The 22,861-nt window shown below is 52.3% G+C and overlaps 1 protein-coding gene and 1 non-coding gene across 3 annotated transcripts in view; one reads left to right on the forward strand and one right to left on the reverse strand.

Moving 5' to 3' along the window:
• SLC7A1 (solute carrier family 7 member 1) overlaps positions 1 to 22,861 on the forward strand; it is a 58,332-nt gene that overhangs the window by 6,207 nt on the left and 29,264 nt on the right. The window lies entirely within an intron of this gene.
• On the reverse strand, positions 17,288 to 17,360 carry TRNAC-GCA. Its single transcript has one exon. It is a non-coding gene; the product is annotated as a tRNA-Cys (tRNA).

Genomic DNA, 22,861 nt, shown 5'->3' on the forward strand with positions numbered 1-22,861 from the left:
CTGCGCTTTCTGTGTTTTTTTATTTAATGCTCACAGCTGCTGGCTGATGGGGACGGGCCCGGAGAAGGGATGCAAGTTGTCGACAGGCACAGGGGTGGGTTGTAAGCGGCAGAGCATGGATTTGCCCCTGGGACCTGGCCCCGGGGTCCTGACACCGAACGTGCCCAGGGCCGTGGGCGTCACCCCATGTCTGGGGCTGCGGCCGTCTCAGGACTGTGGTCTGGCACTCGTGTGCGCTGGACGAGCTGGGCCCTGAGATAAGCACACGGACCTGGAGATGTGAGGCCCCCGGGCTCTCTGGGTTCCGAGTAAGTCCTGGAGGTGTGGGAGCCGGCTGTCCCACTGCTACACAGTGGCCCGCGTTATTTCTCTATCTGCCCGCGTGACTTGGGAGTGCAGCCCTCTTCTCTCTGAGCTGGGGCTCCTGGCACAGCTGGAGCTCTGGAGTCCCAGGACAGCTGTGCTGGCCGGTGGTCAGACCTGGCGCTGGTGCGTGTGTGACACAGGCTGGGCCGCATTCTTTCTGGGTCAGCAGCAGTCCGGCGTTGGCATCACTAGTGCTGGCTGGACGTGGGGCTTCCGGCCAGGCCCTGGGGAGCCCTGCTTCTCGGGTCTGCATCAGTCCTCTCTGCTCCCCCTCCAGCTCTGCTGGGGCGGGGGGCCCTCTGTAGGGGCTCTGATTTGCAGGGAAGCGTGGTTTCCCTCCCGGTTCTCCGCGTCCTCGCCCTTCTCAAGGCTGGTGGCAGTGGTCCTTGGGCCCAGATCTTTACTTCGGTAGTGCGGGAGGTGGGGTGGGGTCTCCTTCCTTGCAAGATGCTTCTTTGACACCCTCAGAACGCTGGGGACGGGGGCTGTCTGAGCCAGGGTAGCAGCAGGGCACGTCTTTCCTGGAGAGACTGGGCCCCAGTGGCCGGGGCCTTGGCCTTGCTGTGAGGCCTGGGGTGCTGCCAGGTGGGGTAGGGAGGCTCTTCCCCACCCCTGCCTGCCTCTCTCCTCTCTTACTTTACTTTTCAACTTTTCATGAATAATACTTCCGACTTAAAGAAAAAGGTTGCCGGAGTTACAGGTGCTCCTCAGTTTTTTCAAATCACCCGTTGCTTATATTTTGTTCCTTTTTTCTGTTTATCTGTCAATCGGTTAATCTACACACACACATACATGTATTTTTTCCTGAACCCTTTGAGAATAAGTCGAAGACATCATGTCATTTGGTTTACCTCCCTGCAAGCTTCAATGTGTTTCCTAATAAGGTTATTCTCGTTCTCTTACGTGAGCACAGTATGACATCAAAACCAGGAAATTTAACGTTATAACATTGTCATCCAGTCCACAGTCAACTTTCCGTTGTTCAAATAATGTCCTTTACATGTGCGCATAGGTAGTTTGTTTCTTTCTTTTCCCTTTTTCGGGAGAGGCTCTTTCAATGGAACTGTGGTCTAATTTTCTCTTATAAGCCTCTTTAAGGAAAAAATGTTTCTAAAAGTTAGAATGCATTATTGTGAAGAATTGGGAAGCTACAGAAAAGTAAAAGAAGGAGGAGATGAACACCACTGTGGTTCCAGCGCAGAGGCCGAACGCCCGGCAGGTTAGTGGGCTTGCGGGAAGGTGGATGGTCGGAAGTCTTCAGCTCAGGGCGACCTGATCCTTCAGACCTGCACCCCGAACACGCAGGGTGGGAGCCCCGAGCAGAAACCTGGGGCCCCAGGGCAGCGGGCGCCCTGTCTGGAGCTGAAGCTTTCATGCCCCTGCCCACCCCCTGGCTGGTTGCCCACCTGAACAGGCAGTTAACCCCCTCGGTGGGGGGGGAAGGGTGGAGATCATTATTAATATCCAGAACTTGTTCACGACTTGAAAAGAAACGTTGCAGGCCCTCTCTTGTCTGCTCTGCAGCCCTGGCTCCCCAGACTCAGCAGAGGGTAGGGGCACGGGCCTGCAGGAGAGGATAGGGGAGAGAGAAAAGGGGACACACTAAATTGTGCATTCCAGTCTTTGCTGAGGTTCCCGGAGAAGGTTCCAAACTGCTGGATGAGGCGTGGATCTCGCCCATGCGTTTCAGTTATGGCAGATGTCCCCTTGATCATCACCAGCAACGCCCCCAGGGCTCCACTCTTTGCCGGCTTAGAAGACCTCCTCACTGGGTGGGGCTGGTTTCGTAGGACCTGGCTCCCCGGGCTTTGTGCCTCAGTTTCCCCGGGCTGTGAAATCCACACTGTGTGAGAAAGGGCCTCTGAAGGCCACGATCAAAAGCCTCGAGTATTTTTCCAATGTTTGTTTTTTCTTCTCCCGCACCAGACCCTCTCCTTGAAGGAGCTGGCCTGGAGAGGGGCTGCGGTGGGCAGCCGCCCAGACTCTGCACGCCCCGCTGGGGCCGCGGAACTCCTAACCTGGACGGGCCAGGGCCCGGAGGCTGCTCTTCAAAGGAACCCTTTGAAGTGCAAACATTTCCTTTCCTGAAAAGAAGGGAAATTGAAATGAAAACGTATTGTTCTGTGTAGACAATGTTCTCTTGGATCAAAGAGGGAGTAGGGCTTATAAAAAAGGGAGATTCACGAGTTAGGCCTTAACGTGGCCCACGGGGAAGCCGTGACCGTGTACTTGCCCTCCGTCTGTGATCGGTAAGGTTGTATATCCTCCTTTTCCCCCATTAAGGTCCTAAATCTGGGTTTAGCTGCATCTCTTGTTTGTGTTTTTATTGTGAGGTCAGTGAGCGTTTGAATATATCTTTGGGTAAATTATGACACTGTCCACATGGAATATTACGTAGTCAATAAAAGTGGTGTTTTCAGGGAACATCTGATCTTATGGGAAAAACTTTACTGTTAAAAGTGAAAAACTTGGATTCAGTTTTTCATATTCAGTGTTATCTCAGTGAGATGCCTGTATTTGTACAGAAAGAAAACACTTAAAATCAGGCTTTGTTTTGTTCACTGCTGGGCATGTAGCCCCTGAACGAGTGCTTAGCAAATGTTTGTTGAAAGAATTACTTTTATAATTAGTGAAACAGCAATATAGTTTAAAGCAGGGCGAAGGCAGGGGAGGAGGATGTCTTTAAATGGATAACCAACAAGGACCTAGTGTACAGCACAGGAAACTCTGGTCAATGTTATCTGGCAGCCTGGATGGGAGCAGAGTTTCAGGAAGGATGAGTATGTGTATGAGTATGGCTGTCGACCTGGAGCTATCACAGCATTGTTAATCAGCTATACCCCAATATAAAATAAAAAGTTAAAAAATAAACTATGCTAAGATAGAAAAAAAAGGAAGGGTGCCTTTGAGCTATGTAGTAACACTTTGGCGAGTGGAAAGAACAAGAAATTATTCTAAATTTAATTTTAAATTATTTTAAATTAACTCTGCCCTGGCATCTTGGTTTGGGGTTTATTTGGGGCTTTTTTTGGTACAGACATGTACCACCTTTTGTGCTTTGGTGCAGACCATCCTGTGACGTTTCTGTTTTGGGAATAATCAGGTCTTGTTGCAAGAAGGGGTTTTCCTGGGTCTGGCCACTAGGCTTCTTCACAGATGGGGCAAGATGACAGCCTCTCACATGCTCTGTGTCTGAGGCTCTTTGCACCGGCCTGACCTGTCCTGTTGTTGGGAACTTTGCTTGACTTGCCAGAAGCGTCTCATCTTCGAGCATCAGTGCTACCAAGCTACACTAGTAGGCTGTCTGCCGCCGTGTTTCTGATGTAGGAAGTCCTTTAATAACGCAGTGTCTCATTCCAGAGGTCTACTTGGAGGAACGACCCTGATCTCGGGGACTGCACGTTACGGCCGCTGGCGCCTGCTCCGGTGAGGGCGTTTCGTTCCTCCTTCAAAGGATGCTAGCACTTGGGTTTGAGAGCCTGGTTCACACAGGGCTCTGGAGGCCCCTGGGGAAGGCATCCTTTGGGCTGGGGAAGGGCTGCTGTGGCCCGCGGCCAGGTGCTTCTGAGGGTGGCAGCTGTCTGTTCTTTGGCTTCAGTCTCTAAGAGGAGATAAGCTGGCACGGCTCAGGTGCGCACCCGGGGACACGCATGTTTATATAGAGATGAAAATGAACCTTCCCCGGCACAGCACATGTTCTTGGACCTGCATGTGATCTGAGAATTCTTACTCTTCTCTGTGGCCTTACAGACAACCCTGGGGGAGACTCGAAGTTTGCAGAGAGAGCTGAGCCTGGGTGCGCCACCTTGCCTGCCCACCTTCCTCTCCTCCTTGGTGTCGGGAGTTTTACAGGGTCTGGACTGGGGCCTGGGAGGAATTCTCTGTCCACACTGGTTTGGACAAAGACAGTGGAGGGTAAAAAGGTTTCTTTTTGTGGTGACTGAGGTTTTCTGACTGAAGTGGACGTTATTCTATGTGATGACTCCCCAGAAAGCAGACAGGGGCACAAGGCAGGATCTGTGTGCATTCCCGGGGTGGTTTGCTGCTGATGCAGACCTGGGTCACTCTGTCCTAAGCTGACCCCATATGCTGGCATTTTGAAGCTGGCCTGGCTGGGCTGTGTGATTTTTTTTTTTTTTTCCAGGGATGGCCCAAACATTTGTTAATTTCAGCACTTTGACTTTTATTCAGTGTGATTTGAGGAAGAGCCCATCTGAAAGGGAAGCCTTCTCTTTCAGAGTTGAGGATTTGTGGGAAGAAGAGTAAGAAAAGACACTCTTCTTGAATGCGTTAAGTTTTGGACTCTGAGGTTTGATGGATTAAAATTAAGCAGGGCATTGAAAATATAATATTAGCAATAGCAGTCATACCATTAAATTGTTCTTCTTGAAAAGGTTGAATGGATTTTGTTCTCTTGTTTGAGAAGTGTTTGAATTTTTTGCTAAAAAATTAGTCTTCTGTAATTTAAAAATCTGTATATGTAATTTATTGTTACAATTCTTCAAACAACTGTAAATCAAGGGAATTGATTGTATGGAACAAAAGCACAGTGACAAGAGAACTGGAACCGGATAAATTAACTAGTTTATTGAAACAGTGTACAAATATCTGTTCTTGTTTCTTATAACTTATTTTACTTACTTTGCCTCTCATTAAATTTAAGAATTGAGAGTGCTTAATTTATAGTCTTATTAAAATTCATTTATAAGTTACAAATATCATCACCACTGTTGTTACTATTTGAGAAGAATCCTCAGGAACTTGATTCTATGCTGTTATATATGTTAACATTATGTGAAATAGGAGATAATCTGTAATTGTAATCGCATAACATATCTCTTAGGGGCTTCCCAGGTGTCGCTAGTGGTAAAGAACCTGCCTGCCAGTGTAGGAGAGGTAAGAGATGTGGGTTCGATCCCTGGGTTGGGAAGATCCCCTGGAGGAGGAAATGGCAACCCACTTCAGTGTTCATACCTGGAGAATTCCATGGACAGAGGAGCCTGGTGGGCTACAGTCCATGTGGTTACCAAAAAGAGTCAGACATGACGGAAGCAACTTAGCAAGCATGCATACAATGTGTCCCCCATAAATCTATCACTTCAAATTTTTAGCATCAAGTTTGGTCTTTGTAGAAAAAACTTTTGTTGGAAGACATTTCTTTCTCCCTCGAGGGCAGTCTTAGGAGATTTTAGGCAAGAACATTCCCCAGTTCTTTGAGTAATCTGTATTGAACTGGGAAGAGAATCTCGTGAGTGTCAGAGTTTGATGCACGCAGAATTTTGGAAAATTATCAGATCCAATTTGCGCTAGGATTCAGTCCTCATCCCTGAAAGACTCTTGGGTCTATGGTCTGATGAGTTCTGGTGAGAGCTCAGCCACCATGAACTTACCTTCAGCTCCCAGAAGTGCCTGGAGAGCCTCTGGGTGGCAGGAGATTTTGGAGCCTCCTGGGGGCTGCTGGCTCAGTGCCCTCGGCCCCTGGCAGGGCCTCCCTTTCCAGCAAGATGTGTGGCTGTGCCCAGGCCAGAAATACTGTCTTGCCCGGGTGAGGCTCTGGCACCTGGGTCGGAGGGAGAGCTCTGAGGCTCTGCAGGAGGAAACAGCACCATCCCCAGTTCCAGCGAGTGATGGTGCAGGGACTTCTCCTAGAACCGCCCTCCCCACGAGACTGCCTCCAGCCATCAGGGCTCCACGGCTTATTTTAACATGCATGTGGCCCGTGGGCTTCATCCCTCTCCATGCAGACTCTTTTAGTGCCTGGACCTGCAGAGTAATAATAGAAATTTAAACCAAGGGGGCAGGCCTCACCATGCCTGGGCAGATGGTGCACAGAACAGGAGACCCACGTTGCCTTGTGCCACGTGGCCTCTTCTTTGCTACAGTTCGCCTTCCACCCGTAACTGAAACATGTGTTGGTGCAGGCTGGGCAGATGTGGCCGCAGGGGCGACGTCAGGATGGAGAAAAGGAATACAGGGGCATTAAGTGTGTAAGTTTGCATGAGATCCCAGGGCCTTTCGCATCCTGAAGTCAGCCCTCCAGTGTCTCAGATGCCTGCACACAGACCCGGGGATCTCCCAGGGCCACAGGTCTGCGTCTGAAGGCCAGGGGCAGAGTTCCTAGCAGCTCCCCGTCCTCTCGGGTCACCCGCATCTGTCAAACTCCCGGCATCTGGACCTCATCGAGGAGACCTCAGCGGTGCTTGGACCACAGTCCCCCTGAGGCCAGGCTCTGGCACCTGGAGTGGAGCGTGGTGTGGAGCAGACGCTCAAAAGATGTCCTTTCAGGAACCGAAGCACTTGCTGTTCCTGGACCATTTATTTGGGCGCCCTTGTGATGGGAGGGGCCAGGGCCCATTCATCTCTGACCGGCCTGGTTATCTGTTTGCCGCCAACAGCAGAGAGGAAGTGGTGAGTCAGGCTGCAGGGGTGGAGCTCCAGCCGAGGAGAGGCCCTGGGAGGGGACAGGACGGCCTAGAAAGAGCCACAAGAACTCCATGTGTGGGCCCGCCGGCAGCTCCCTGTCTCTGTTTCCCCATGTGGAGAGTGGGGACAGTAATAGCCCCCATGTTGCAGGCTGTGCTGAGGATTCAGGAGGTAAAATGAGTTTAGAACACATGCCTGTGAGCTCTAGGTCAGGTTGGTGTGCAGAGGGTTAGTCTTCAGGCTCTGGAAGTTTTTGTCCAGAGAAGAGCCCATCCCAGGGGTGGCGATGGAGGAGGCATGGACTGGTACATAGGGTATCCCTGGAGGCTGTGGTGGGGCTAAGGAGAGGCTGCCCCTTGTTCTCTCCTAGTTGGGAGGTTCTTAATGGAAGAGGGGGTGTCAGGACCTTTTGTTACGGGTCCGGTGTTGCTGGAGCTGGGGCGGGCTGGGAGCATGGTGTCAGGGCCCCCTGCTCCTGAGACCTCAGCCCAGGATGCCACCTGGTGCGGTGGGGCGTGGGCCTGGGTGGGTGTGCAGGTGCGAAGCCCCTGCAGTTCCTTTCCGTCGGCCTCAGAGGAAGTTTCTGGAACAGACGGGTGCTCAGGTGTGGTCCATCCTCCCCCCGGCAGCCCTGAGGCCCCAGGGGTGTGGCCTTGGCCACTGGCCTTTGAATGGTTAGGGGCAGCTTGGCCATCTTTGACAGCCGTCCAGGTGGGAGCATCTTGCCGGGTGCATGGATTTGTGTTGGGGGATGGAAGGCAAGCTTGGCCACCAAGCAGATCAGTTTTTTCTCAGCAGACTTTGAAGGCGGCCTGTTTCCTCACTGCACGTGCCGTGGAGACGCCCCACTGGAATTCTTCAGTCTAAATGTTCCCCCCACCTCCCGGGGAGATAGCAAGGGGCACATCGGTGGAAGTGGAGTATTGTTACATTCAGTTGTAGTCGGGTTTTATTTTTGCTTTATTATCTGGCTCATTAATCCATGTGTTCATTGGAAGGCTAAATCGTACATAGAAACATCATTGATGTTTTTTCTTTAAAATTTGGAACTTGTGATCACTTCTATAAAAAACCATGAGCCAGGACCGGATGTTCTTGGAGGGCTGTGGACTGCAGTGTCTGTGGCAGGGTCTGGCGGGGGTCGAGGTGGGGGACTGACCCCTGCCCTTGATCCCATGGCCATTAGTAGCTTCTTTTATACCGTCCCACTACGGTGTTGTTTTTCGGGCAAAATCAGATTTCATTCCCGGCGCCTCATGCAGTGTGTCTTAAAAACAGCCTTCCTCCACTCTTCTGCCTCTGGAGACACGGGCATTATTTATGTGTCTCACCAGGTGTTAGGATGAGCAGTGTGTCACATGGGTGAGACTTCTGGCTGGGCCCTGAATAATCCCTCTGCTTTTTGACACTCATTACCTTGGCAGAGGGGACGTCTGTCTGCTGAGGGGGCCTGGTCTCGACAGCTCAGGAAAGCAGCCAGCGAGGAGGTTAAGACATGTGTTAAGGTGTGAAGACTGCCTGTGGAGGAGGACGGACTACCCCCCACCTACTCGCGGGTCGTCTCCAGGGGCCGAGGGCTGACTTGTGGCAGGAAGAGAAGTGTCGTGGACGTCTTGGGGTTCGGGTGTGGCGTCATGAGGGCCGCAGGGGCTGGGGCTGGAACCCTCTGACCCTGCTGCCTGGCCCTGTGGTCCCGCCTGGAGACTCACCACGCTCTTCTCTCCAAATGCCCCGGGGAAGGCCTCCCCAGCAGTTAGAGGGGCCTGCAAGTGCAGAGACCTCCTTGCTGCTGGCCAGGCCACAGAGGGAGTGACCCTGAGCAAGTCCTGACCCTGACTCCTGACCCCTGACCTCAGGGCCACGCTCTCTGCTTCTGGGTTTGAAAGCGATCGGATCAGGATGCTCACCTTGGGGGTTCCAGCCCTCAGCAGGAAATGGGTGGTGCTCCGTGATATAAAGACTGAAGAGCTGCGTGCAGCAGTCTAGTGTCCACAGTGTAAAAGCAGGCACAGCAAAAATCCGATGCAGCAGAAAACGGAAGCTCTCGAGTTAGGACGCTGGCGAAGGTGTGGATTGAGAAGTGCCACTTGGCCTGTGTGAGCCCAGAAACATGGAGTGGGGTGATTTGTACGACTAGAAGGAGCAGAGTGGCTGTTATTTAAAAACAACAACAACAACAAAAAAACCCCCACCTGGTGACCGGCATCCACGTGGACCACCAGACTTGGATACCGAAGCATCACTGCTTTCCTAGCGTGGGTGGGCCCTCACAGTGCCACAGGAAGTAGTAGCAGGCGAGAGGCATGTCCCACACATGGGTTTCTCTCTGCCTCCAGGCCGCCTTCCATCCACTCCTGCTCCTCAGTCTTTGCTGCCTCTGGGGTGGACCAGCCTGGAGACAGACGTCAGGACGCCCGGCTGCCTTTCCTGGGTCTCAACACCCAGGAACCCCTTGAAGGATGGGCTTTCTGCCCAAGGTCCTTTAGTTTTTGCCTTGGTGGACAGGATTGGAGATGGCTGAGTGCTCCTGTTTAAGCATGCAGATGCGTGCATGTGAAAATAACACGCCCTTGCATCAGGCCGTGCACACTCAGCTGTGGGGTCAAGGTGGCGTCAGCGTCAGCGAAAGACAGAGGATGGCAGACGGTCAGATCTGCAAAAAGTCTTCGATTGTGCAGCTGTGGTTCAGATGTCTCGAATGTCTGCTCTCTGGGCAGAACCCGACAAGGGTTGTGTTACAGGAGAGGGGAAACTGCTAGTCTGCAAACCGCTAAGAAGGCTCGGCTTCTGTTTGGGGTGGAGCAGAGCATGTTAGAGGGCTGGGAGGGGATGATTTGGGAGCGCCCTGTCTGGCAGTGCCAGCAAAGAGAGAGGTGACCCGGCAGGCAAGGTGAGCCCTGGGTTCCTGGCCTGCCCCGGCGGTGGGCTGGGCCCTTGTCAGGACTTGCAGGGGTCTCAGCGTAAAGGAAGAAAGCACAGTGCTTTCCGCGGCTAGTCACCCATAGGCCCAGAAGGAGCGGGGGCGGAAGAGGAGAAGTGGACGTGAGAAGGATGTGATTGTCCTGGCCTGTGGGGCCGGGGTTATCTTGAATCTCTGGGAACGCTGTCATGGGACAGGCCCCCGTACAAAGCGTGCTTTGTGAGCTTCCGCAGGGATAGGACTCTGGCCAGAGCCACCCCGTGTGACTGAGATACCCTTCTTTCTGTTCTTGGAACTCCGAGTCCGGACTGCGTGGGCTTCGGGGGAGCAGGACACACTTGGTGTCCATGGTGCCCACCCGAGTCATCTTGTTCACACCCTGGGGTCCCCCTGAGGCGAGCTGGGCACAGCCCTCTGGTCTGAATGAGGAGCCCGCTCTTGGAACCACAGCCTGGAAGCTTCCTTGGCTCTCTCCAGGGCATCCTCCACCCCCGGCCACTCCTCTACAGTCAGTGCCCCCTTCTCACTTCTCTGACCTGACCCAGATGGGCTGGACCGTCGCCAGGTCACCATGAGAGCAGAGTCAGCTGCAGAGGGGGCGGCCCAGAGGAGAGGCTCGGGGCCCCGTCTGACTGTCAGAGTCACTGCACCTTAGCCGCGTCAGGCCTCGGGAGAGCAGACCGTGTTAGGTATGGAATTGCAGTTGAATTCTGGAGTTGACCTCGTGTTGCTCTGTTGATAATTCGTGAAGGTTCATATTGGCATTTAAATTGGGCTTCCCTGGTGGCTCAGAGGGTAAGGAATCTGACTGCCATGCAGGAGACCTGGGTTCGACCCCTAGGTCCGGAAGATCCCCTAGAGGAGGGAATGGCAACCCACTCCAATGTTCTTGCCTGGAGAATCCCTTGGACAGAGGAGTCTGACAGGCTGCAGTCCTTGGGGTCACAGAGTTGGACAGGACTGAGCGACCACCATGCACATACACGATCGATAAAGAGATTCAGCAGTGGAGGTGACCAGCCGGGGCGAGGGCGGCTCCCACCAGAGCCGCCAGGGTGGAGGCGGGAGGAGCGGGAATTGTGTTCCCGGAAGGGTTCCAGCCCAGCACCTGCGTCTTCAGATGGACACTGCCTGTCCGACTGTCTGGGGCCTGGGTCGGGGGAGCGGCCGACTGGAGGCGTCAGCCGGGGGCTGCACTCTCAGCTCCCGGTCAGTGTGTGCTGGTTCCCATTGGCTGCACTCTTCCTTCCTCCGTTCACTCCCTGATGTCACAGACCCAGCATGTTTGTCATCTGGGTAGACCATGTGCCTGCATCTGGATGGGTCCTTGGTGGCACGGGGGAGCTGGTGACCCCCACCAGATGGCTTCCAAGCCTGCATCCTGCAGCCCCAGGAGGTCCTGTAGGTCTGACCTGAGATCGGTGTTGTTAGCCTTTAGCGGGGACTGGGGGCCCCAGGAAGCAGTGACATGGTGCATGACCAACCCCTGAGATGGACTGAGATGGTCGTGTGGGCCTTTCCCCCGGTCGAGAGTCTTGTCTTCCTTGCCTCGGCCCTTCCTGCGAATGTTTGCTCATATTCACGGCAGCTCTAGGCAGCACAGAGCCTTGATGAGGTTTGCTGAAAATTAATGATAAACATGTATCTCCAGCTCAGAATGGAGGTTGCAGGGCAGCAGGGGAATGGCCCGAGCTGGCACCTGAGTCCCCCATGCGAGGACAGAGATCGGTTCTTTTGGGCTGAGTCTGAAAAGACACGTTACTGTACTAACAGCATTACCCCCTTTGAATTTTAATTCTTCAGACATTGGTATGAAAAACTTTTGGCTAGATTTGTACATTAAACTTGCTTTTAGCCTTTTTTTTTTTTTTAACCTCATCATGAAATACTTGAACATTTAGCAGCAGAAGCAAGAGCAGGTTTTCCGGACACCAGGTGAATCGTATCCCAGGGCTCCACCCAGCGTCCACTGTCCAGGTTCGAACGTGTCTGTAAACCCTAAGTTATTGGTCTGTTAGCAGAATGGGAAGTTCATAGTTGCAGAGCCAAAGTTTCTTTATAAGATACTCAAAATACACCAGGGATTTATCTGGGAAACAGTGTGCAGTACTCTCTTTTAAAAATATATGTCGTCCTCTTTTTTTTTTTGAAGTTTCTTGTTTGGCTAGGGTGTCCTTGGGACACTTTCCAAGCCAGAGCAAGGGAAATCGGAACAGGGTTGAATAATACTTTTATGTATAAATAAGAAAATTGTGGTGTTCTCAGATGTTTGTTTGATTAAGCACTCCCGTAACTAAAGACCAGCTACAATGGTCACACAAAGGACCGTAGGAAAAAAAACACTTGGGGACCAAGGTTCTCTCTTGTCTGGGAGGGGGTGGCCTTGCTCCTCGGCTCTGCGTGTGAATCCTAACAGGTGCTTCGTCGGGTGGACGACCAGGTGTTTCGGCTTCGTTTGTTTGGTTTAGACCCAGCACAGACACTTGTAACTTGTAGTACAAGTAATTCTCAGCTGACAAACTGGTTAAAGAGCAAAGCATATCAGCTGCCCTGGTGAGGTGTGCCAGGGAGTGGAAGATTTACCCTAGACTTGGATTTTTCGATGATTAAATGAGATTTCAAATTTCACTGAAGAAGATCTTCGAGAAGTCCAGATTCGCTCATTCACTCCCTCATTCGCTCACTCAGCGGACGTTGGTCGGCTGCCACGGGCACTTGGCCGAGTCACCCAAGTGCTGGCCCTCGTGGGCCACGTTCCAGGGGGTTGGTTCCCTGCAGATGCTGCGAAGATGCAGGCCGCCGGCCGAGGACCCATTTCTGTGATTAAGCCGACTAGAGAGGATGCCAGGCTCTTAGCAGCTGACTTCGTCCCTCCTGAAACTGCCCGCTTTTAGCCAGTCTTTCCTAATTAGACCCACTCGTGTGCTGTCAGGTGCCCCCACCCGTCTCCCCGACGTAGTCATAGACTTGGCGGTTTTCCCTTTTCCTGCAGATCATGTCCTTTTCTGGGTCTGTGATGGGGGCGTCCTCCACGCACAGTATGTTTGGGGGTGGGGCAAGGCCTTTGCAGAGAGGCCGTCTGTGGGTCAGAGCTGAGGGTCAGGGGCAAGGAGAGTCTGGGGTGGGAGCGAGGTGCTCAGGCCTGGGCTGTGGACACCAGGCTGGAGGTCACCAGGCTGGGCAAATAAGAAGACTGGTCAGATGCCCAGTTAAATTTGGACATGCAGAGAAACTTGAGTTGTAGACAATCAATGGATGCATTTTAGTATTCACTTTTTTAATGTTGAAAAAGAATTTACGGGTGGTATGTGGGACGAAGTCATGATACACTTGGGGCACACTTACACGGAGCCGTTACTCAGGTGACAGGCTGGTGTGAGTGGCATCCCGCCTGTGGTCCGGCCTTGTTTGGAGGGGGGAGGGGGGAGGAGGGGGGGAGCGAGGAGGGGGGAGGGGGGAGGGGGGAGGGTGGGGCCCCAGGGGGCACACGGAGTCACACCCCTTTCTCCATGTCAGGGGAGTCGGCTGCTCAGGGCCCCCATGTGGCTACCACGTGGCTGTCACGCGCCTCCGATCACTTGTATTTTATAAACCGGAGCGGAGGGGACTGGGGAGCCAGAACGGCAGGTCACAGCATCCTGTGTGGGTCTCACCCTCGCCTGGAAAGCAGGAACTTAGGTTTTTGCACCTGAAATGTACTCCTGACGTTGCCTCTTTATAGTCCTCGGTCCCCTGGGCTTGAGACGTCAGTTGCCTTGGCCGCGTTTCCGTTTCTTGCCTCCAGTATCAGTGGTTTAGCGCATCCTCTGTGTCCTTCCTCCCCCACCGCCCCGTCTGAGCCGTCTTTTCTTCTGTGTAGTAACCTTGCTGGTTTCTTCCAGCCTCCCCCACCTCCACCTTTTGGACATCCTCTCGTGTGTTCCCTCTGTATATTTTTTTAAACAGATCCTTTCTCTCTGTGGAACGAACCTCCAGAACAGGGAGCACAGAGCTTTCCCTGCCGCCTGCATTTCCTAACAGGGCGTGCGTGCGTGCGTGCGTGCGTGCAGTGCGTGCTCTGTGAGCAGCTCTTGGATGGAGGGTCCCGGGGGGTCTGGGCCGGTGGACCGGGCTTCTCTGGGGGTGGGTGTGGCCGGTCGTGGGTCCAGGGGTCCAGCCTCCTGCCTTTGGTGCTCGAGTCACAGGTAGGCTCAGCTCTGGAGCCGGTGCCCCTGGCCACTGGCCATCTGGCACTCTTCCTGGTGACATTTCACGCTGGCTTCTCCTTTGAAGAAGGGTTTTGAAGCAATGCTGTGCATGGAAAGGTCAACAAAGAAGAGTGGATGATACGCTGACAGAAACATAAGTTAAAAGGCAGGAAGCGGAGCAGCCTGTGTAACCAGGTTAGAGGGGATGAGCGGAAAAAATGCCCTTGAAATTACTCTTTAATCACCCGTCTGCAGAGACGTAAAGCGGGACACAGAAAACAAACATTTCCATTCAATGTATGTGCAGTCTAGCAAAACAAACCACAGGGCTTTGTGAGCGTCCAGACCTCCCAGCAGGAGGAAAGCGGCCTCATGACTGGCATCGCTTTTCCGCCGGGCTTCACGGTGGGCGTGGCCGCCCCGCCGAGAGCAGGTGAAACAGAGCATCTCCTTTCCTAAAATGGCCAGATTAATATGGCAAAACCAATACAGAATTGTAAAGTAAAATAAAAAAATAAATAAATTGAAAAAAAAAAAAAAAAAAAGGCCAGATTGGGCCCAAGGGCCGGATAGGCGAAGAGGCCCCTGGGTGGAGTGGTCTCAGCCCAGCAGCCCCCTTCACAGGTGAGCCATCTGACCCGTCACCTGCGAAGGGGGCACCCGAGCGGGTCCCGGCTCCTAAAGGACAGCGGGGATCAGGAGGGCCACTGCCACGGCCAGCCCCGGACCCATGCGCCGCAGACCCTGCGGCCGTCAGCGCTGTGGAACCCGAGATGTTTACAGACCCAGAAATAAAAGTCACTGGTTCTAAACTCAATACTGTTTATAATGTGTATGTCCATTTCTTCACACAGTTCATGTCCTTGTATATATATTCTTAATAGTTTTAAGTCAGTTTACTTATTTTGAGGCAGTAGCCCTTAAACCTGCAACTATCTAAACAGGTACAGAGGGAAACATGTCAAACAATAAGCTTATTTTTGTTTTCTAAACCGCGTGTTTGCACAGTGCTTAGTCAGTTACGGAACCCCGTCAGAGACTAGAACAGGTATCGTTTGGAGGACCTGCTTACCCTCCGGCGCACCTCGCACGGGGGCTGCTGGTGAGATCCCACACGGATGAAGAAGGTGCTCATGACGGTGCTGGTGTGCCAGCTGCGCTCCGGGCACCGTGGTGTTAACCCCTTCCTCCCTACCCTGCCCCAGCTGGGAGGTGACCAGGACCAGGACTGGCCTCAGCCTGCAGTGGGGAAAAAGGGAGCCCACAGAGACCAAGTCACTCGCCCGCCGTGTTCTGAACCCAGTTTTGTCCGAGACTTTAACCTCTCTCACCTCTGGTCTCTGGGCTTCACAACGAGGAGCAAGGGGTGGGTGGGTGGGCAGGGTGCTATATCAGAGGGGTGAGACTGGAAGACTTGAAGGCAGGAGGAGAAGGGGACAACAGAGGATGAGATGGCTGGTTGGCATCACCGACTTGATGGACATGAGTCTGAGTGAGCTCCGGGAGTCGGTGATGGACAGGGAGGCCTGGCGTGCTGCAGTCCATGGGGTCGCAGAGTCAGACGTGACTGAGCGACTGAACTGAAGACACTCTACCTGGTTTTCAGGGGGTGAAACCAACACAGAAGAGTCTTTCCTTCGGGGAACGGGGGACTGGTGCTTGTCTGAGCTCATGGTGTCTCCCGTGTGGTGAAGACGTGGCGACCGCACCTGCCCAGGGGTTCACACGCAGGCTGGAGCCGCCAGGGGGGTGTCCACTTTGTGGGCCTGTCCAGGCGGTGCTGGGTGTGTGAGGCTGTGGCGGCTGGCGGGGGGAGGCTTCTGTGTCGCATCAGGGAACTTTCTGCCCCCGCCTCCACCCCCCGCCCCATCCCCACCTCTTCTTTGTGTCAGCCTAATTCACATCATGTAACTGGGCCATGTCTGTGACATACCAGCTGCTCAGGTTTTATTAAATTCAGTCGAAAATCTCCTTTAGACATCTTTATCCTGCACTGTGTTGTTGCAAGGAATCATGAGCCCCTGTGGTCATTTTCGAGAGTAAGGTGGGCGTCTGGTGCGGCAGAGTCGGCAGACAGGGCTGTGACCCAGCCTCGCCAGCACCCTGAACGCTCAGCTCGGGAAGTGGCCCCCAGTTGGCCTCCTGTGCGTTCTTCCTTGCAGCTTCTCAAGCTGGGCGTGTCGTCCCCGCCTCTCGGGTGGTTTGTTTGCCCTGGTGGTGCACCTTGACCGTCTTAGAAAATACTCTGCTGGTGCTTAGAGACCTGGTCAGATTTTTTTGCCGCCTGATGATCGTCTCCTTTCTGCTAATTCTCTGTTAAATTGGTGGTTTCTCTGAGGTCCTGGACCACAGTTACACACAGAGGGAGAGGAGTTCCCTCTCCCCTGGACCCTGTGTGAAAGGTGTTAGTCACTCAGTCACGTCCGACTATTGCGACCCCACGGACTGTAGCCTGCCAGGCTCCTCTGTCCATGGGATTTTCCCAGGCAAGGATACTGGAGTGGGCTGCCATTCCCTTCTCCAGGGGTGTCTTCCCAACAGAGGGATCTAACCCGCCGTCTCCTGCATTGCAGGCAGATTCTTTACTGTCTGAACCACCAGGGAAGCCTGGGCCCTCCTCCTGGGGGCCCCACCCAGTGTGGTGGGGAGACGCCATCCTGCCTGCACACGGGTGTGTTTTCCTGGTCATGCCCAGGTCTCCCTGGGCCCTGGCAGGGCACCTCAGGGAATTCCGAGTGTAGAGGCCATGGGGGGTTGTATTTTCTGAGTCTCAGGAGAGTGTGTCCATGTGGGGCCAAAGTGTGTGTTTACGGGGGAACCATCATCAAGTGAGAGGAGATCTTGCGGGTCGGCCTGGACTGTGGGTGCCCCAACCTTGGCTCCCTCCTCCCGCTCACCTGGGACTCCATGTTCCTCATGCCCCTTCCTGGCCCGGATGCCTGGCCCGGCTCCCCCTGGCCCACCCTGACAACTCCATCCTGAGGTTCCCTAGGCCTCCTCTCAGCCGCTTGTTTTGGAGAAAGCCCTGCAGTTTGCATATTGTGTTCATATTCTTCCTGAGCAGCCCTTTCACCTTTCCAGCAGTACGTCACTTCCTCACTGGCAAAGATGCTGTTTTATTAAACTCTTTGGGGTTAGTCACTGGCAGACAGAAGCCACAAATGTCCAGATTCAGAACAGGCGTCATTGTCGACCTAACAGCTCATTCATGAGCTGATTCTTTGAAAATAGTGACACACCTTGTAAGGGCTGATGAAAAGGTGAAAGTTAATCGCTCAGTCGTGTCTGACTCTCTGCGATCCCACAGACTGTAGCCTGCGTGGCTTCTCTGTCTATCAGATTCTCCAGGCAAGAATACTGGAGTGGGTTGTTATTTCCTTCTTCAGGGGATCTTCCCAATCCAGGGATCGAACCTGGGTCTCCTGCATTGCAGGCAGATGCTTTACCAACTGAGCCACTGGGGAAGCCTGACTGCATATCAGTAAGGGCTGGTATTCACAGTCAAATGGCTGTTCACTTAAACGGGAGGATGTCTTTAAATAGCGGCTCCCCCGGCTGCATGTGTCTGCTGGTGTTGCTCACGTAGCTGTTTGGGCTAGAAGTTCCAGAGTGCCAGCCTGGAGCCTGTGCAGTTGGAAAAACTAGGAAGCAAAAAGGAACTATTTCTTCTTATGTCCCTTATTCAGAGAAAGTCTCCCTAACGATTCATTGATTTTTAAGAAGTGCTTGATGTAGCTATAGGGATAATAATCTCAATTTCTAATTATTTTTAAGCAATTCTATGAGCTCAACAGTGGTTTCCTCATTGCAGAAGTGGGGAAGTAGGGGTTCAGAGTAACCTGCAAGAGGTCAGTCAGCTACTTGGGGGTCAAAACCCAGGCAGGTTGTCTTCAGAGACCATTTCTCTTCTTTCCATTGCCTCTGATGGTTTGCTCCGTGGGAAGAACGTCCCTGTGTCTGATTTTAATGTAATTACATTATGGCCTGTCGCCCCGGGCGACCTATAAGTCTCACGTAGACTTTCAGAAGCATCAGAGCAGGTTTAGTCAGCTGAGCAGAGGTTTGAGACACAACTCCGCGTTTCCCCCTACTTTATGAAGCTGCTTTTCTGGAAGTGGAATTGTGTTCGAGTGGGAGAAAGTAGGCACTTCACAAAAGCGTCAGCCGTCATGATGCTGCTGTCCTCGTTGGGGAGACACCTGACCCCCAGATGCATGCCCATCTTTGCTGGGCCAGCGGTGGAGTTCAGAGGCTGGTTGCTGAGCGTGTTTGCAGTGTTGGAGGGAAATGACTGAATGGAAAGCCTGCATGCTTTCTATGCCCCTCTTTCTCTCTCTCCCCACCACCCGTTTCCTGCCCCGCTCACTTTTCCCTTTTACAGTCCACGAGGACTTCTGCATCAGGCGGCCATTTGGTCCTGTCCAAGTCGTCGAGTCTAAGATTCCGTTACTTGGATTCTCAGGTGTTAACAAATCGAGGCTGGCTGCAGGCTGGCAGGTGGAGCGTTTCTAGGGCTGAAGCTGCTGTCCCCGCCTCCTCTGTGCTTATCCAGAATCTCAGAGTCCGGGGTCCTCTTTCTCACTCGGACTCTGATGCAATAACCTTTTCATAACAAGAGAGGCGGCAGTGGAGCCTGAGAATAGCTTGAACTTTTTACCTGCTCTGAGCCTCACACCGCACCTGTGAAGCATCAGTGGGAGATGCTGCCTGGTTCCTTTCTCTCTTGGGGGTGGGGGTGCCTCCCAGCAGCCCATCTGACTTCTGAGCATCTCATGTGACTCTCAGTGAGCACGCTCCCACGCATCTTCAAGACCAGGTTCAGTCTTAGAACCGCTGTAAGGAGTGGAGCTTAGTCATCAGTTCATTTTTTTCATCTTTTACTTTTTTCCCTTAATCTGCCTGCCTCTTAGTAATTCTGTCTTAGTTTGGGGACAAGGTTTTGGTTTCTTTGTGAATATGTGCTTATCCCCAGAATTGTTTGTAGGTTTTTAAATTTTAAAACATTACTTTGAAAGATTTTTAAAAACCAATTCATTAAAAATAGACACATCTGCGGAGCACTTGCTCACAGCCCCACACTGTGAGGCGGGTTTCCCTTCCTCGCCAGCGTGCAGTCGAGGAAGACTCGGTCATCTTGTTGTGAAGTATCTCTCATCTCAGAGGGAGGGTGAATCATCAGATTTTGGGCTTTCCTTGCTCCAGAAAAGGCTGCAGTGATTTTAATTATTGCAGGGTTGGGAGTTGGATGGACATCTTGCTGCTTCCTTGACCGCATTTCCTTTAGAGTTTGTAATTTTTTTCCCCAGTAGGCATTGTAGAACCACACGCATCTGTATATGTTGTAAGGTCCTTCAAACGGCTTTTATGCATAAGTGTTGTCGCTGCCTTAGGGGGTGGGCAGGAAGTGGTATCGGCCCCAAATAAAGGTGGCGTCAGGGTGGACACCAGAACTTGCAGGAGATTGGACACTGGAGTCTGCTCCATGAGTTTCTCCGGGAAACCACTAGTAACACCAGTCAGACGCCCTGTCCTCATGAGCCCCCACCCGCCGTCCTCAGGTGGAAGCCTGTCCTTTCTCACTGAGAACCTGTGAGTGAGTGCGTGTGGTCCTGCCATGGTGGAGATCCAGGTGGCAGGCGGCGTGGGTCGGGGCAGGGCAGGGGCCACGGTGTGTAGAGAGCACTTGGGTTCCTGGTCTGGCCAGGTCTGCCCTCGCGAGTGTATTATCTCAGTTACTACAGTCTGCTCATTTCTGGGTAAATCCCAAATGCAGAGCCTCAAGGCTGGAAGGCTCAGGACAGAGGGGATGGTTCCCAGGTTCCTGTGGTCGGGAAGGCCCTGTGGAGTCACAGCACGAGGCTCTGGCAAGCACAGCTGCCGTGATGTCAGTTCTGGACGCATCTCCCATGGTGCCCATCCCACAGGGTCCTAAAGGAAGGCAGGACAAACTGCGAGGGTCTCAGAGGACAGTTTTGGATCCTGGGTGGTGCCTGGAGGGCACCCCGCCCCAGTTCTGAAGACCCTGAGGCCTCTGTCCAGCACTTGGGCTTTGAGCCCATCATCCCCTCTCTCCTGGACCAGGAAGGATATTAACTCCTTCTCAGTGCTCGCCAGCCTCTTTGCCCATGCTCCCTTTAACAAACAGGAATTTCATGGTGGAATTTCAAAACTTTTCACGCCAAAGGAAAAATTTAATTTACGTTTGCTTTTTCAAACGAAAGATGCTCTGCTTCCAGGATCATGTCCCCTGCGCGTCCCCTTGGGTGTTTCTCATCTGTTCTGTGGGCTCCTGGCTGTGGTCCTTGGCTGGAGTCAGAAGACTTGTCAGAAGCCCCCCTAAGGCCTTGAACTATGTTCCTGTAGTTTCATTCCTTACCATGACCCTCGGATCTGACCTGGTGGGATGGAGCGCTGGCTTGTGTATTTGGGGCTCATCTTATTTCTAATAATTTCATGGAATTGCTTTAATGAATCAGAAACATGTTCTTCCTGTTGATATTTCATCCATCCATATGTTTCAAAGATGTTCCAATCATAAGAGGTACATAAATTCTCAGAGGCAGGAATTTTGGTCTCATGAGTTCACTGCTGCGTCCCTGGTTTCCACAACTGTGTCTGACACTCAAGACACTTGTGACTTGAAGAACAAAACACAGACTCATTCAAAGGCAAAGCAGCTACTTCAGCTGGACAGGGAAGCCTGACATGCTGCAGTCCACAGGGTCGCAATGAGTCAGGCACGACTTAGTAACTGAACAATACCAACAAAAAAAGTTGTGTATTATCTTTAATAAGATAAAGCAAAAAAACCTGTTTAGTAGTTCCTACCAATGTACCTAATGGGAAGGCCTGATTCCTCTTCATTTATAAATTATTCAGTGGAAATATGTTCACTGATGTTTCCAGGTGATTTTGCATAAACACATTTCCCATCAGTGTGCGGGTGTCCCCTGTTGCACAGATATGTGGTGTCGTGATCACACTTGTGCCCTTGGGAGCCTGTCCAGGGTGGTGTTGGAATGCGGCCTGCTGTATTTATGATGAAATAAGTGACATAAAATGCTTTAGTTTTGAGGTGGTTGTAGCATTCTCACTACCCTGCTTTTAACAAGTGAAACTTTAAATCCGAAGTAGAATAAATCGGTTGGAACATTCTTGGAGTAAAGAAAAGCAGTGCTAATGAGTTTACTTGCTGTTCATGCCAGTCCCAATAATCCTGGTGGGCGCAGCCTGGTTTAATGTATGGCAGCCTTTCTCTAGCACTTAAGTTGAACATCCCTTACCTGCTTTGCGGCTCTGACAGGGAGACACGGGCTGCTTCACCCTGCCTGAGGAAGCTGGAGAGCGGCTTTCCTGGGGGGCTGGTGTCAGCCTGGCCGTGTCCAAGCCTTAGGGCAGCCCTAAAGCAGTGGTTCTCAGACTGTTTGATCTCAGAACCCACCATGGTCCTAAAGACTGTGGAGAACTCCACGGAGCTTCTACTTATGTGGGTGGTATGGATCAGTATGTGTCTGACTCTTTTCAACCCCATGGACTGTAGCCAGGCTCCTCTGTCCATGGGATCCTCCAGGCCAGAATACTGGAGTGGTTGCCATTCCCTTCTCCAGGGGATCTTCCCGACCCTGGGTCTCCAGGGATGAAACCTGGGTCTCCTACATTGCAGATGGATTCTTTACTGTCTGAGCCACCAGGGAAGCTCATGACACGTATTAGTTTATCTAAAAACACATTTGTTAGTATCACCACCGGTGTCCTCAGAAAACTCCTAAGTCTTGGGAAACCATCAACTGAGACCTTGGTGACATATCCAACTTTTCCACAATTCTAGGTTTTTTTTGATAGTTCAAATCTTATCATTGTCCCCAAACGCCGTCAGTTGTTTTCCTTCTCAATTCTGTTCCTTTCATTCCAAGATTTTCCTCCTAAAATATCAATCTGATGGTGGCTCTGGGCGCCCAGACTCCATGACTTGTTCCCAGCCCCCAGCTCTTGGATGGATTCCAGCCTTGTTTCAAGCCTCTGCATTAAAAAAGAAGAAAGAAAGAAAGAAAGAAAGAAAATCTTTAAACAACACAAATTTACTATTTTCAGTTCTGCGGGTCAGAAGTCCAAAATAGGTGTCACTGGGCTCCAGGCCAGGTGTTGGGAGGGTGTGTACCTTCTTAGAGCTCTAGGGAGAACCCAGTGCCTTGCCTTTGTCGGCTTCTTGAGGCTGCCTGCAGTTGCCTCTTTCTCTTGGGCCGAGATAGAGACTCGTGGGTGCGTCAGTGCCCGGGAAGGATCCGTGTGTCCATCTGCCCTGCACTGTGACCTGAGCCTCACACACCTTTGCTTCTCCCACTGCCTTTGTTGTACTGGGGACGTGACAGACGGCTGGCAACATACTGTCAGTTTTGGCCATTTGATCATGGGCTGGGTTTCGGAGGCTGTTGAGCGAATGTTCGGTTTCTTATCTGTAAGAGCAGCATTAAGAGTTACGTAGGTGAGAGTCGTCCTTGTGGGCTATCAGCAGACTTAGAGATCAAGTGTCACGGTAGCTACTGCAGCTCACGCTCAAGTGGTTCGGGAGAAAAGTGTACATGTACACAACGATAGAGCAAATATGGCAAAATGCTCAGTGTTGGTATATGTAGATGAAAAGTCCCTAAATATGCTAGCTTTTCTGTAGGTCTGAACATCTGCAAAAGAGGAAGTGGCAAAGAATGGCATCTTAGTGTAGGGTGAACAGACGAAAGGTGTTGGTTGGGATGGAATAGATGATTCCAGCTGCTGGAAACTTGACTGCACTGAAGTCACAAACTGGAGCTGTTGGTGAGCAACTTCACGTGTGTGTTTGGCTCAGTGCTGATCCTCGCTGGGGTCACGAAGCATAATAACCAAACCTCTCCTGCTCCTGAGTGAATGAGGGCATGAGCGCGCGCAGAGTAGAAACCCTGCGGCTGGGAAGACAGAGGACTTGATGCGT

Source organism: Oryx dammah, unplaced genomic scaffold, assembly GCF_014754425.2.
Source record: "Oryx dammah isolate SB20612 unplaced genomic scaffold, SCBI_Odam_1.1 HiC_scaffold_24, whole genome shotgun sequence".
NCBI lineage: Eukaryota > Metazoa > Chordata > Mammalia > Artiodactyla > Bovidae > Oryx > Oryx dammah.